Genomic DNA, 11,497 nt, shown 5'->3' with positions numbered 1-11,497 from the left:
TAAAATAAAAAATAAAAAAACAATTATGTATGAAAGTACAAAACTTTTGATGAAATTTACCCATTCAAGCTAGATAAATTCAGTTTCATTTAGGCATATCATAGACGGTATAGAGAGAGTATTTTTTTACCAACCAAAATGGAATGCAGGATTCAAAGACGAGTAGCTACAACATATTCTTAGATATGCAGTAAGCACTAAATCACATCAATAGTTAACATTAACAATTTCTCTATCAATTTTTTTCCAGCTTATTAGTTCTATTAGTAACTAGTAGTTGCACCCGTGCGATGCACGGCCATGTTATTATGGTGAAATATATTAAAAATTGTTTTATTCATGATATATGGTCAATAAGGTTATAGACGTCACAAATACACAAAATATAATATTTTATTATTACATAAATAAAACAATTACAAATTATTAAAGATTTCTTTATAAACTACATTTTGAGTCTTGTTTAGAAGACCTCTAGATTCCCCACAAATTAAGACCCCTTAAGACCATCCGGATTACTGACCCGAGAGACTACAACATATAATTGGCCATGATTAAAAACAGGTTTTTTCAATAACAAACCCACATGTGAAATTGTTTGACCTTGACTTTTGTTGATTGTCATTGCATATGATAACATAAGTGGGAACTGTTTTCTTTGAAACTTGAATGGAAATCTTGGGTCTGAAGGAGTCAAAGATAGCCTTGGTATCAAAACCTTTGTACCTGCGTTATTGCCAGCTATGATTTTCCCCTCAATAACATGATTTCCCAATTGTGTTACTATTAACCTTGTACCATTGCACAACCCCATCGAGTGATCTATATTTCTCAACAGCATAACTGGAGTTCCAATTTTCAGCGTTAAAGAGTGGTTTGGTACACCTGAGCACCTCAAGCTATTTAAAAATTTTGTTGTGTGTACCTGAGATTGCATATCAAAGTTTGCCTCAGCCTTGCAAACAGAATCACAACTCAAGTATGTCCTTGATGCAGCTTGATTAATATCATTCATGTATTCATTGACCTCGTCAACAACCTCTAATGTTGGAGCTAATATAGCTCTATTCTCTAATTGTCTTTCATCCATGTTGCCAGAACGGTATTCAGGGAATGTGCTTTCAACAATTTGTTTGATAGGATCAACCTCATTTTCTAATACAATGGAAGACGACATTATTATATTGCAATCAACATCGTTGTCTTCACCAAGATTACCATCACCTAAATCCGCAATCCACTTGGCAAAACTATCTAACTTCTCAACATCGTCTTCATTAGTAACACCTCGCAATCTTAAATTCTTCGTTAGACGAAGAACTTCACAATTATTCCACAAGTAGGATGAATTAATGCTGGCTTGTATTATATCTTGTCTAGTACCTTTCGGAATAACGGGTAGAATTTGTCTAAAGTCTCCACCCAACACCACTGTTTTCCCTCCAAATGTCATTGTTGAGCTCCTTGAATTCTTGAAACGCATTAAATCTCTCATTATGCGATCCAATGCTTCAAAGCAATGTTTGTGCATCATCGGAGCTTCATCCCAAATTATTAATTTGGATTTGATTATCAATTCAGCAAGTGGACTGCCTTGCTTGATGTTGCAAGTGGAATCTTCATTAACACTAAGCGGTATAGCAAACCTGGAGTGTGCAGTCCTACCTCCAGGTAGCAGCAACGAAGCTATACCGCTTGATGCTACGTTTAGAACGACCTCGCCTTTGGATCGTAAACCTGCTGAAATTGTCTTCCACAAAAATGTTTTTCCTGTTCCACCGTAACCATATACGAAATACATTCCACCTTTCTCAGTTTCAACATCTCCCATCACCTTATTGTATATGAGTAGCTGTTCATCAGTTAGTTTCGGATGCAACGAATTATGTTGATGCATTAGAGCTTCCCTATCATATGACATTTCCTCTAACACCAACCTGTTACCACAAAACCAATCATTGTTTCCATCTGGCATTGGCATAGGTGGGTAATCTGATAGAGATTTGTTCCAAGCATTCAAGAATTTCTCCATTTCAAGCAGCGCAAAATTCTTTTTTTGAGATTCATTCATATTTAAATCTACAAAATAAAAAACAAATGTAAGATGTAATGCTTTTAAACACAGATTTTAATAATAATATTAAAATAAATTATACCTGAGATTGAGAGGTTCCTTCTATAAACATATTCAGCATCATCTGATAAGTATTGCCAAACCATCTCCTGAACATTTTCTGGTTTGGACATCGAACTGGATGTTAAAAGGGTAACAAACAACTTTCGTAGTGAACTTGCTAAAGACCACGTTGATGCCTCAGTGATTGCATCAATATACTCTTTATCATCTTCGATTAATACGCGGGCATAACACGCATCTCTAAATGAATTGTATTGAACACCATCGACCTTTTTAATCTCATCAAATGAAGTCGGTCCACGAACTATATTAAGTAAACACCTAAGATAAAAGATCTCACCAGTATTTGGTGGCACATAAAAGATTCGCCCAATTGCCCAATTTCTTTGCCTAGGTTGCCATTCTCTTTTATCATTCTTCCAAACAAATTTGGTTGGCATTTCTGAATAAGTCAACTGCCTCCCTGCTGCATACTTTTTATTAGCCTCAAACCAGGCAGTAAACATGCTTTGAGCTACTGTTGGTCGATTTACCACATCATAGACCAAATCGTCGTCATGAAATATTATTGATTGCTCATTTGGAAGATGGAAACTCAATCGCTCAATAGATGAGTTCATAAATTGTATGTCAAACCCAAAAATCCGCCACGCAGCCTCAGGGGGTGAAATATATCTACAGTCATAGTACATCTTGATTTCATCTACAATTTTCCCAGTAGATTCTTCCACCCCACTGTTGTAGAATTCAGCTGTAACCCTATCATTCCCTTTGTTGACGTACTTGAATAAGTACTTTATTGATCTAGATTGGTTGCACCACTCCACATTAATATGAGCCTTGTACTTCATAAGCAAATGTCTATTGTGTGGCACAACATATCTACTATCAAGGTCAATCCCATTCTTCCGTATTGTACGACCATTATCTCGACGCCGATAGATTGGATATCCATCGAAATCCACTATTGAGTTTTCAACAAATTTTTTGCGGAAGAATTTAGAGAAAATACCATTTATCATGCAAGGTGAGTTCTTCCTCGCTGCACCACATGGACCGTGAATCATAAATTCTTCTACAGCTTTATAATACTCAGGGTCGCACAATTGACTTGGAATTTCAGCAGATATGATCATGTCAATATCTTTAGGATTAGGGTAAGAGTTAATCTTGCTCAAGAATATCAAAATGTGAGCATGTGGCAATCCCCTTTTCTGAAATTCAATGGTGTAAATTACTGCAAATACGTAGATTGTGAAATTAGACCCCCAAAAAATTGTCAATTATTTTAAGTATACGTAAAAATGAAATATATTCGGTAATATTTATAAAATCACATAAATTACCTGCATCCACAAGTCCAAAAATCTTCTCCTTCTTAATGTCTTTTATGAGTGCATTTAATTTCATTTTAAACACACGGCATACTATATCTGGCCTATCTTCAGCTTTGAGTTTCCTTGGTTGTAAAAATCTTTCAATCTCAGGCCACTTAGGATTATACGTGAATGTAATAAATAGACTTGGATACCCGATCCATCTACAAATCGCCATTGCATCTTGGTAATTTTGCACCATATATCTTGCACCTCCTGTAAAACTCGATGGCAAAATAATGCGCTTTCCTTGGGAAGTAGGATCTACCTCACCACGTGTTAACGCATCTGTTAAACATTTGTATGATTCACACCGAAGTGACTTTTGATGAGACCTAATATAAACCAAGCGTCCTGATTCTATCATGGTATAAGCATCAACAAAATATTGTTGAAACAATCGTCTAGCATATAGCAATGTTGACATTTCATTCAACCTATCTTGCAAACGGAATGAAAAATACTCTCTTGGGCTAAGTTTACTCCGTGCATTTGAACTCCGGCCTTCAACATTATTAAACTGTATATCGTCTCTGTATCCATCTTCACCATAAGGAAATAGTAGTGGGTACTGCAGTGGGAGATATGCTGGATTTAATTCAGTTATTCTTTGAAAATGACCAGCTTTAGACTCCACCAATATATCTCTTTCTCCCATGTTTGGATCTAAATCACCAACAATCAATGTCGCCACCTCCCCAACCTGTGGCAAGTTATATGTCCTTGCATCCTTGCTCCTTTTACCAATGAGTTTGATTTTAATATCAGCTCTATGATTACTTTCCATCTCTGATTTGGCCATCCTAAAACTCTTGACCAAAACATTATTTTCATCCAGTGCATCCTTGATGTCTTTCACAATTTCACGATGCATCGTATTTGTTGACTCATCTGCCCTGTTTGAAAGAAAGAAACACATACAATTTCATAATCTATTTTATATAAAAAATGATGTTCATTTCTTTGAATTAAAGAAGCGTACATAACTTACCCAAGTACAGTTAGACGATTTTGTATCTCATTTTGAGTATCATAAATATATAATTGAGCAAACTTTGGTCTTTCACCAGATTGTGGTAGTAAACTACCCATTAAGTGGAAGTTTTGACCATGTAACCTGAAAGTCAGGGGTGCACTACCATTGTTGACAGTCCTGTCAATTTTTCCACCCATGGAAGTAAAGCAAAACATATTGTTGAAGGACCGAATGTTCTTCAAGAAATGGGTACTCTTTTGATCCTGGTTAAAGAACAACTGCCTGATTGCCATAGGTGGAATATTCGGATGCGACAACTTTATCTTGCCATGACTGCAGCATAGAGAATATTTCGAATTTCGAACACCGCTAGATTTATTAACTCGCTCCTCTAACCAAAACATAGCTCCACAGTGATCGCACGAGTACGTTTGATCACCAAGATCACTGTAATAATCTACCAAAAAAACAAATGTTATTACTATGTTTAGATAATAAAGGTTTTTAATCGTATCTATACTCACCATCTCCATTTGTAGAGTTTGATGGTGTATCATGGACAACACTATTAAATGCTGACATCAAACCACGTTGCATTTAAACCTTTGGTGAGGAGGTATTGTAATCAACAACGCACGATCTTGTTGTTTGAACTATAAGATGAAAAGAAATGTTAAATTTCATAAAGCAATTTATAATAATTGACTTTTAAAAAAGAATTAAATTCATCTAGAAACTTTACCATTTGTTAGAGTATGCAAAGGCCCTCGACTTTCATTGGACACCATAGGGGTACTTTCGAGCACTTTAGATTGGGATGTCATTGATTGAGTAATATTTTGTAAAACTATAAAAAAAAATTGTTTTAAATCTCAAATAAAAATTCAAAATATAGTATATTAAATGCTTAAATATATATAATTTATTGTAGAAAATTGTTTAGAAAGACCTCTAATTTGTCCGCTGGCAAAACACTTTTTAGTTTGAGATGTTGAATTAACACATGTAAGTTGAGATCTATCACTTGCCGGTTGTATTGCAACTGAACACTCTAAACAACAAAATTACAAAAATCACACATTAATATATAATAATATAAATAATTAAAATAAAACGTACTATACCATACTACCGACATTGCATTTAAAATGAAAGCGCTAACCATCAATAAAAGATACATTCGGTGTGTTGAATGTTGCATTTTCTGTCCAATAAGACAATCAATTAAAGAATTACTAATAAAGCAATGCATACAGATTACATGTGTTACATTAAATAAACTAAATTACCGCCAAAATAAAAGGGTTATATATGTAACAGCCCTAATTCAAATACTCTCAGCACAAAACGTATTGTTTTCATGACAAATCTAAAAATCGTCCTATATAAATAAGCATATCCTCTAATATAAGCATATTAAACATATTTAACAATAAAACATATCAATAAAATTGAAAAAACAATCAAACTTGTATAGATATATAACGTCTCATACCATTGTATACGTTGAAAGATTGTCTTGAAAGACCTCCACACTGTGTCCCAGTAAGACGGCTCTTATTTTGAGGTGTTGCATTGACACATGTAAGCTAAGATCTACCACTTGACAATTCCACTGCAATTGAACACTCTAAACAAAAAAATTCCAAAATGCTAACATTAATATACGAAGATAATATAAAAACTTTAAATTAAATGTACTATACCATAGCACCGACATTGCAATTAGAAAGAAAGTAATTACCACCAATCGCAATTCGTTTCGGCGTGTTGAATGTTCCAATTTCCGTACCATCATTTTCTGACATAAAAACAATAAATATCTTATAACCAAAAAAATAAATAAGTAGTAATATAATTATTGATGTAGATATAGTTAATCCAATGATTATATAAAATATATTATTTATAAACTATTTTAGTTCAAAAATTAAAATATATATGTTTATTTAACAATATTGATTTAACAAAAATTATTATTTAACAAAAATTACAATTAAATACTACCTTTTAAATACAATAAACACAATACATAAGATTGATTTAACAAAAATGAATATCGTACTATATAAAGAAGCATATGTACATAATAAGCATATTAAAATAATATATTCCACTACCTATATAGAATTTAACCATAAATAAGAATTCTATATATATATATATATATATATATATATATATATATATATATATATATATATACATATATATATATATATAACCAAAAAATAAAAAAATAAAAAAATAAAAAGGATCAAAGTGTCCAGAAGTCTCACTTCTGGACACCATCTGATCATCACTCCCACTGTCTACGCATTGTCTTCTCTCTACGATGTCATCACTCTGTCTATCTCTCGATATCTCTCTCTATCTATCGATCTAATCTCTTTCAATTTTAGACGTTAATGGCGTCTGAAATTGAAATCGCCCTTATAAACGAAACTCCTTCTTGATTAGATCGCAGCCTATACTGTGATTGGGTTCGAGTGAGAGATGGAACTGGGCGAAACCCTAGATCTACTTCTATGCTTGGTTGTTTCTACGGATGCAACCTAGAGAAACCCTCGATCTGTATTACATAGCTATGGATGTACGCAGCCGGGCTAATTTACAATTGCGTCAACCTTCGCAGTAGGGTTTCTTTTCATGGAGCTAAACAATCGAATGAAGGTAAGTATTTTTCGTACTCAAACTTAATTAATCTTTACTATTTTTGCCCAAAAAATCTAGATGTAAATCGATTTTCAATTCGAATTATGTATGCTAAACTGTATGTCTGTATAGGAAGGGTTTTAACCTAGGTGAATTTGTCTAAACTCTGCACTTGATTGTTTTTAATTTGCAGTCTCTAATGTGTAGCTTTCCTATAATTGATGATAAATAATTCTTTTTAACTTACCCCTAATATATGGTTATCCTTGTTCGACAGATTTGTAATTGCATGATAAAAAAATTTCAATATGAATAGGAGAATAAAATCTTTTGTTGATTCAGAAACTGTGACAGTAATAGAAGTTTTGATGAATGTTCATCAGTAGCGTACCTTTATTTGAAATTGTATCCTTCCTTTTAGAGCCGATGACAGTTGATTTAGTTAACTTCCTCATGGATTTGAACTGCTTAACGTTTGGTAAGTGTTTTTCTGACAGTAGTGAGTTTAGTTTAAAATGAATGGTGTACTCTGCATTTAAATGTGAATATCTGATTGTATGTGAGTGTAAAACATTAAAGAAAAATGAAATTCCCTAGAATTTTGCTGTTCCTTTATTAATGATTATTTCTATTGGGAAGCAGAAAAGACACATATTGAAAAGATAGGATTTATTCCCAGCATTAATCCTGCCATTTCCTTGAAAACAGTTTTGATTCCAATAATCACCTAATTAGTATATGTGTATTTTGTTATACAATTTCAGATCCAATTGTCTTTTTGAATCAATGTTTATTTTTCTTATTATTTTCTGTTTTTGAATAGACTTTAATTCTATTTTAATTAATTTACTCAGAATGTAACATTTGTTTTAAAGGAAATGGCACATGATGATATGAAATTCTGATGCCATTAGATTTCAGAGTTCCCGTTTTCCTCTAAGTGTACTATTAAACCTTTTGGAGTGGAAAAAAGTTCAGTATTGAATTTCAGTACTGCCAAAGACCACGAATGAAGGCGTTATGGTGTACAGACTTAACGGGCTAACCTTGTTGTCCAGATTTCACAATCTTGATGGGAATTTCCATTAGTAGTTTACAATATGCTTATCTAACCTCTGTAATTTATAAACTATCTGTCGCTTTGCATCAAATCAAGGGTGCAACCTGTGTAATATGAGAACAGATCGTTTTTATTCCCTAAATCATTAGAGGAAAACAATTACTGTGTATCTCGTAGTTTTCATTCTATTTCTTTAGTGTTATACTTCTGATAACTATAACTTTGAGTTCAATTTTCATTCTATTTCTTTATTGAAGCTTTTATTCGAGTATTTGATTGATCTTTAGGATTTCCATATCTGATAAAGAGTTTACTTCATATTGTTATCTAATTAATACACTACAGAACTACTTAATCTGTCTCATATTCTGTCTCTTCAGTATCTTTTTGAATATATATACTGTATGTTGGCACAACTGGTATAGACTTTTTTTCTTTAACTCATTGCAGTTTTTATTGGCTAAAATGTTTTGATAAAGATAACTTGACTTTGAACTTTAGTTGTAGTCCTTATTTGAATTTCTTGATAAAGATGTTTTGATAAAGATAACTTGACTTTGAGATGTAGGAAAAACGATTGGGTTTGAATTGGATTTGCCTTTATAGACATTTAAATTTGATATTCTAACTGTTTTGTATGATATTATTGGGTTGGTTCAACTTTAAATGTTGGCTGACTTTGTAACTAATGTTACAAAGATTTTGATTTGCTCAACAGGTGATATTGAATTTGGTTTGAATTGTATTTGCCTTTATAGGCATATGACTATTGTATAATGTCCTGAAAAGATTTTAAAGCTCAACAGGTGATATTGAAGTAAAATATGTGTCTAAGGTAACAAATGGTAATCATAGCTTTAGTATTCATTCAATTAAAAGACAAACACAATTTACACAGTACACTTTTGGAACTGATATAAGTACAAATTCCTTTATTTCAGGTGGACTGAAAGTTCAAGGACCACAACATGAGAATTACTATCCCTAACAAATAAGTACATTATTTAAATCCACTGCCATTAGCCTTCTTTATCATTCTGTGCTTGTGCATGCTACCTGATCTCTACATGTTCATACCTGCAATGAGTTAGGAAAATAGACAAATCATAGTATAAAGCTTACAAAAATCATTTATAAGAGTATCATAACAAAGCACTTATACAAAGTGTCTAATGTCTATAGCATACCTGCAATGAGTTAGGAAAATAGACAAAACATAGTATAAAGCATAGAAATATCCTTTTAAACAGTATCATAAGAAAGCACTTATAAAAAGTGCCTAATGTCTATGGCAAACAATGACCAATAACACATAATATGTACTTAGGAGTACATATTATCAAAATCCTGCTTACAAAAACAATGTCCACCCAAATCACCAAAATTCAATCATCTTTGTCCATCATTTAATCACACAACAGAAGATTAAATTTTCTCCTATTTAACCAAAACAGTCTTTGTTTTCTTTGCATCTCTACTGGATGAAAATTGATCAAGTAAGTTCCTCTTTGATGACACTGGCTCCAGTGGCTCTTCTTGTTCATCCAGCTTTTGCTTCTTAGCCTGAGTAGGATTGGGACTGCTTGCCTCATCACCCGATTCAGATTCCTGTTATAAATAAGAACCAACAATTAGTTAGACCATTAAGTATCTAGTTTATTCAATCAAGTGACCATTACTTAAATACTTACATCAGACTCTGCATCTTGATCATCTTCATTTAGCATCCTTGATAGCTGATCTTGATCATCACTTAAACAGGGGCAGTAATGAGCAACTAAGTCTGAATCATGTGCTATTGCAACCACAGGTATAGCTATTGCTTTATTCTTGAAGTGATCATTCTTAGCAGAAATCTTGAAGACCATAGCCTTATTACGGACCTCTTCCATACTAGTTGGGAGAGGAGACCCATCCTGGAAAAAAATAAAAGTGGTTAAATACAAACACTTTCATCAAAAAAAAAATACACTCAACAAAACTGTATAGTCATCTTCTTTTGTTTGTTGTCTAAAAAATACCTTAGAGTATTTGCTCCTTAGATCAAATGCAGTCTTTCCAACAATTTCGCAGCACTCCTTGTCCCACAACAGAAAAGGAGCATCAGTGGTCTTATCTCCTACCCTCACAATCATCCTGTACCTTAGGTTTCCCTCCTGCCATGTTTTGCCACATTTTAGGCATTGTAGAGCCCCACTCTTCAAGTGCAATTTTCTAAAGCATCCCTCACTCCTGCATGAATGGTAATACCAATTTGGAGTACTCTCCACAGAAACAATCCTTCTAGGAACCCAGTAGTAGCCTTCCTATTCGTTCAAATTAAATAAAATTGAAAAATTAGGATTAAAAAGATCAAAATAGAATGTTAAGATTAATCTAAGTTAAATTGTACCTCGGCTCTTTCATACAGATCCTCGATAGTAGTAACTATCATAGGAGATTTTGAACTTTCTGCAGCACTTCCATAGGAAATGTGAGACACAGTTTGCACACTTAAAGGTGGCCTGGTATCAACTTTCAAACTGCAGATTAAAGAAAAAAAAACAGTGAACATGTTGATCTAGGAAAGTTGCTTCAAAATACAATTTATGTGGAATTACCTGTCTTTAAATTCCTGAAATTCACTGCAAGAGTGATTAAACCATAACTGTGTTGCATTGTAGGAGGATGAAATTCTGAATTCATCTACACATTAGAAACAGAAATTTGTTAAAATATAATGAATTAGATGTTAATGAATAAGTTATCATGCACTTACTATCCACTTTCTTTGCTCGACAGAGTTGGAGTAAAACAATCAAAGGCCCTTCCACGTGGGTCTTGAAATAATGCATGGCTGTATCAACATGTTGATCCCAAACAGTACACTTAAGACGATTGCCCCTAAAAGTGAGATAAACAGATTGTAAGTAGATAAAATATATTGTACTGAATAAATTTATACCGAGTTGATTGCTTAATGCTATTTTGCTTATAGAATATTTAATTTACTGCAGGTGTAACTACCCTACACCTAAAGGTGATATAATTGATGCTTTAAACAGTGGCCTGGTATGTATTTAACATGTTAAAGTCTAGTTTGGATTTAACATTATGACTGTTTGGCCTAATGGATTTCAGATTGGATTTTCAGATAGCACAAGACTTACAATGTGATTGAAAACAACATTAAGGATTATAGAAAGAAATTGAAAAAGATAAGTATTTTTTGTATAATAGATATTTGAGTCAAATTACTTGATTTCTAGTAGTTGACTTTAGTAAGATTTTCTTATAGGATTTTCTTCTACAAT

At 33.0% G+C, this 11,497-nt stretch overlaps 1 pseudogene; it reads right to left on the bottom strand.

Annotated features, from left to right (window-relative positions):
- Nucleotides 1-490: 490 nt before the first annotated feature.
- LOC109171668 overlaps nucleotides 491-11,497 on the bottom strand; it is a 19,485-nt pseudogene continuing 8,478 nt past the window's right edge.

This window comes from Ipomoea nil, unplaced genomic scaffold, assembly GCF_001879475.1.
Source record: "Ipomoea nil cultivar Tokyo-kokei standard unplaced genomic scaffold, Asagao_1.1 scaffold0327, whole genome shotgun sequence".
NCBI lineage: Eukaryota > Viridiplantae > Streptophyta > Magnoliopsida > Solanales > Convolvulaceae > Ipomoea > Ipomoea nil.
Note: the sequence above shows the minus strand (reverse complement) of the source record. Positions and strands in the feature narration are given on the sequence as shown.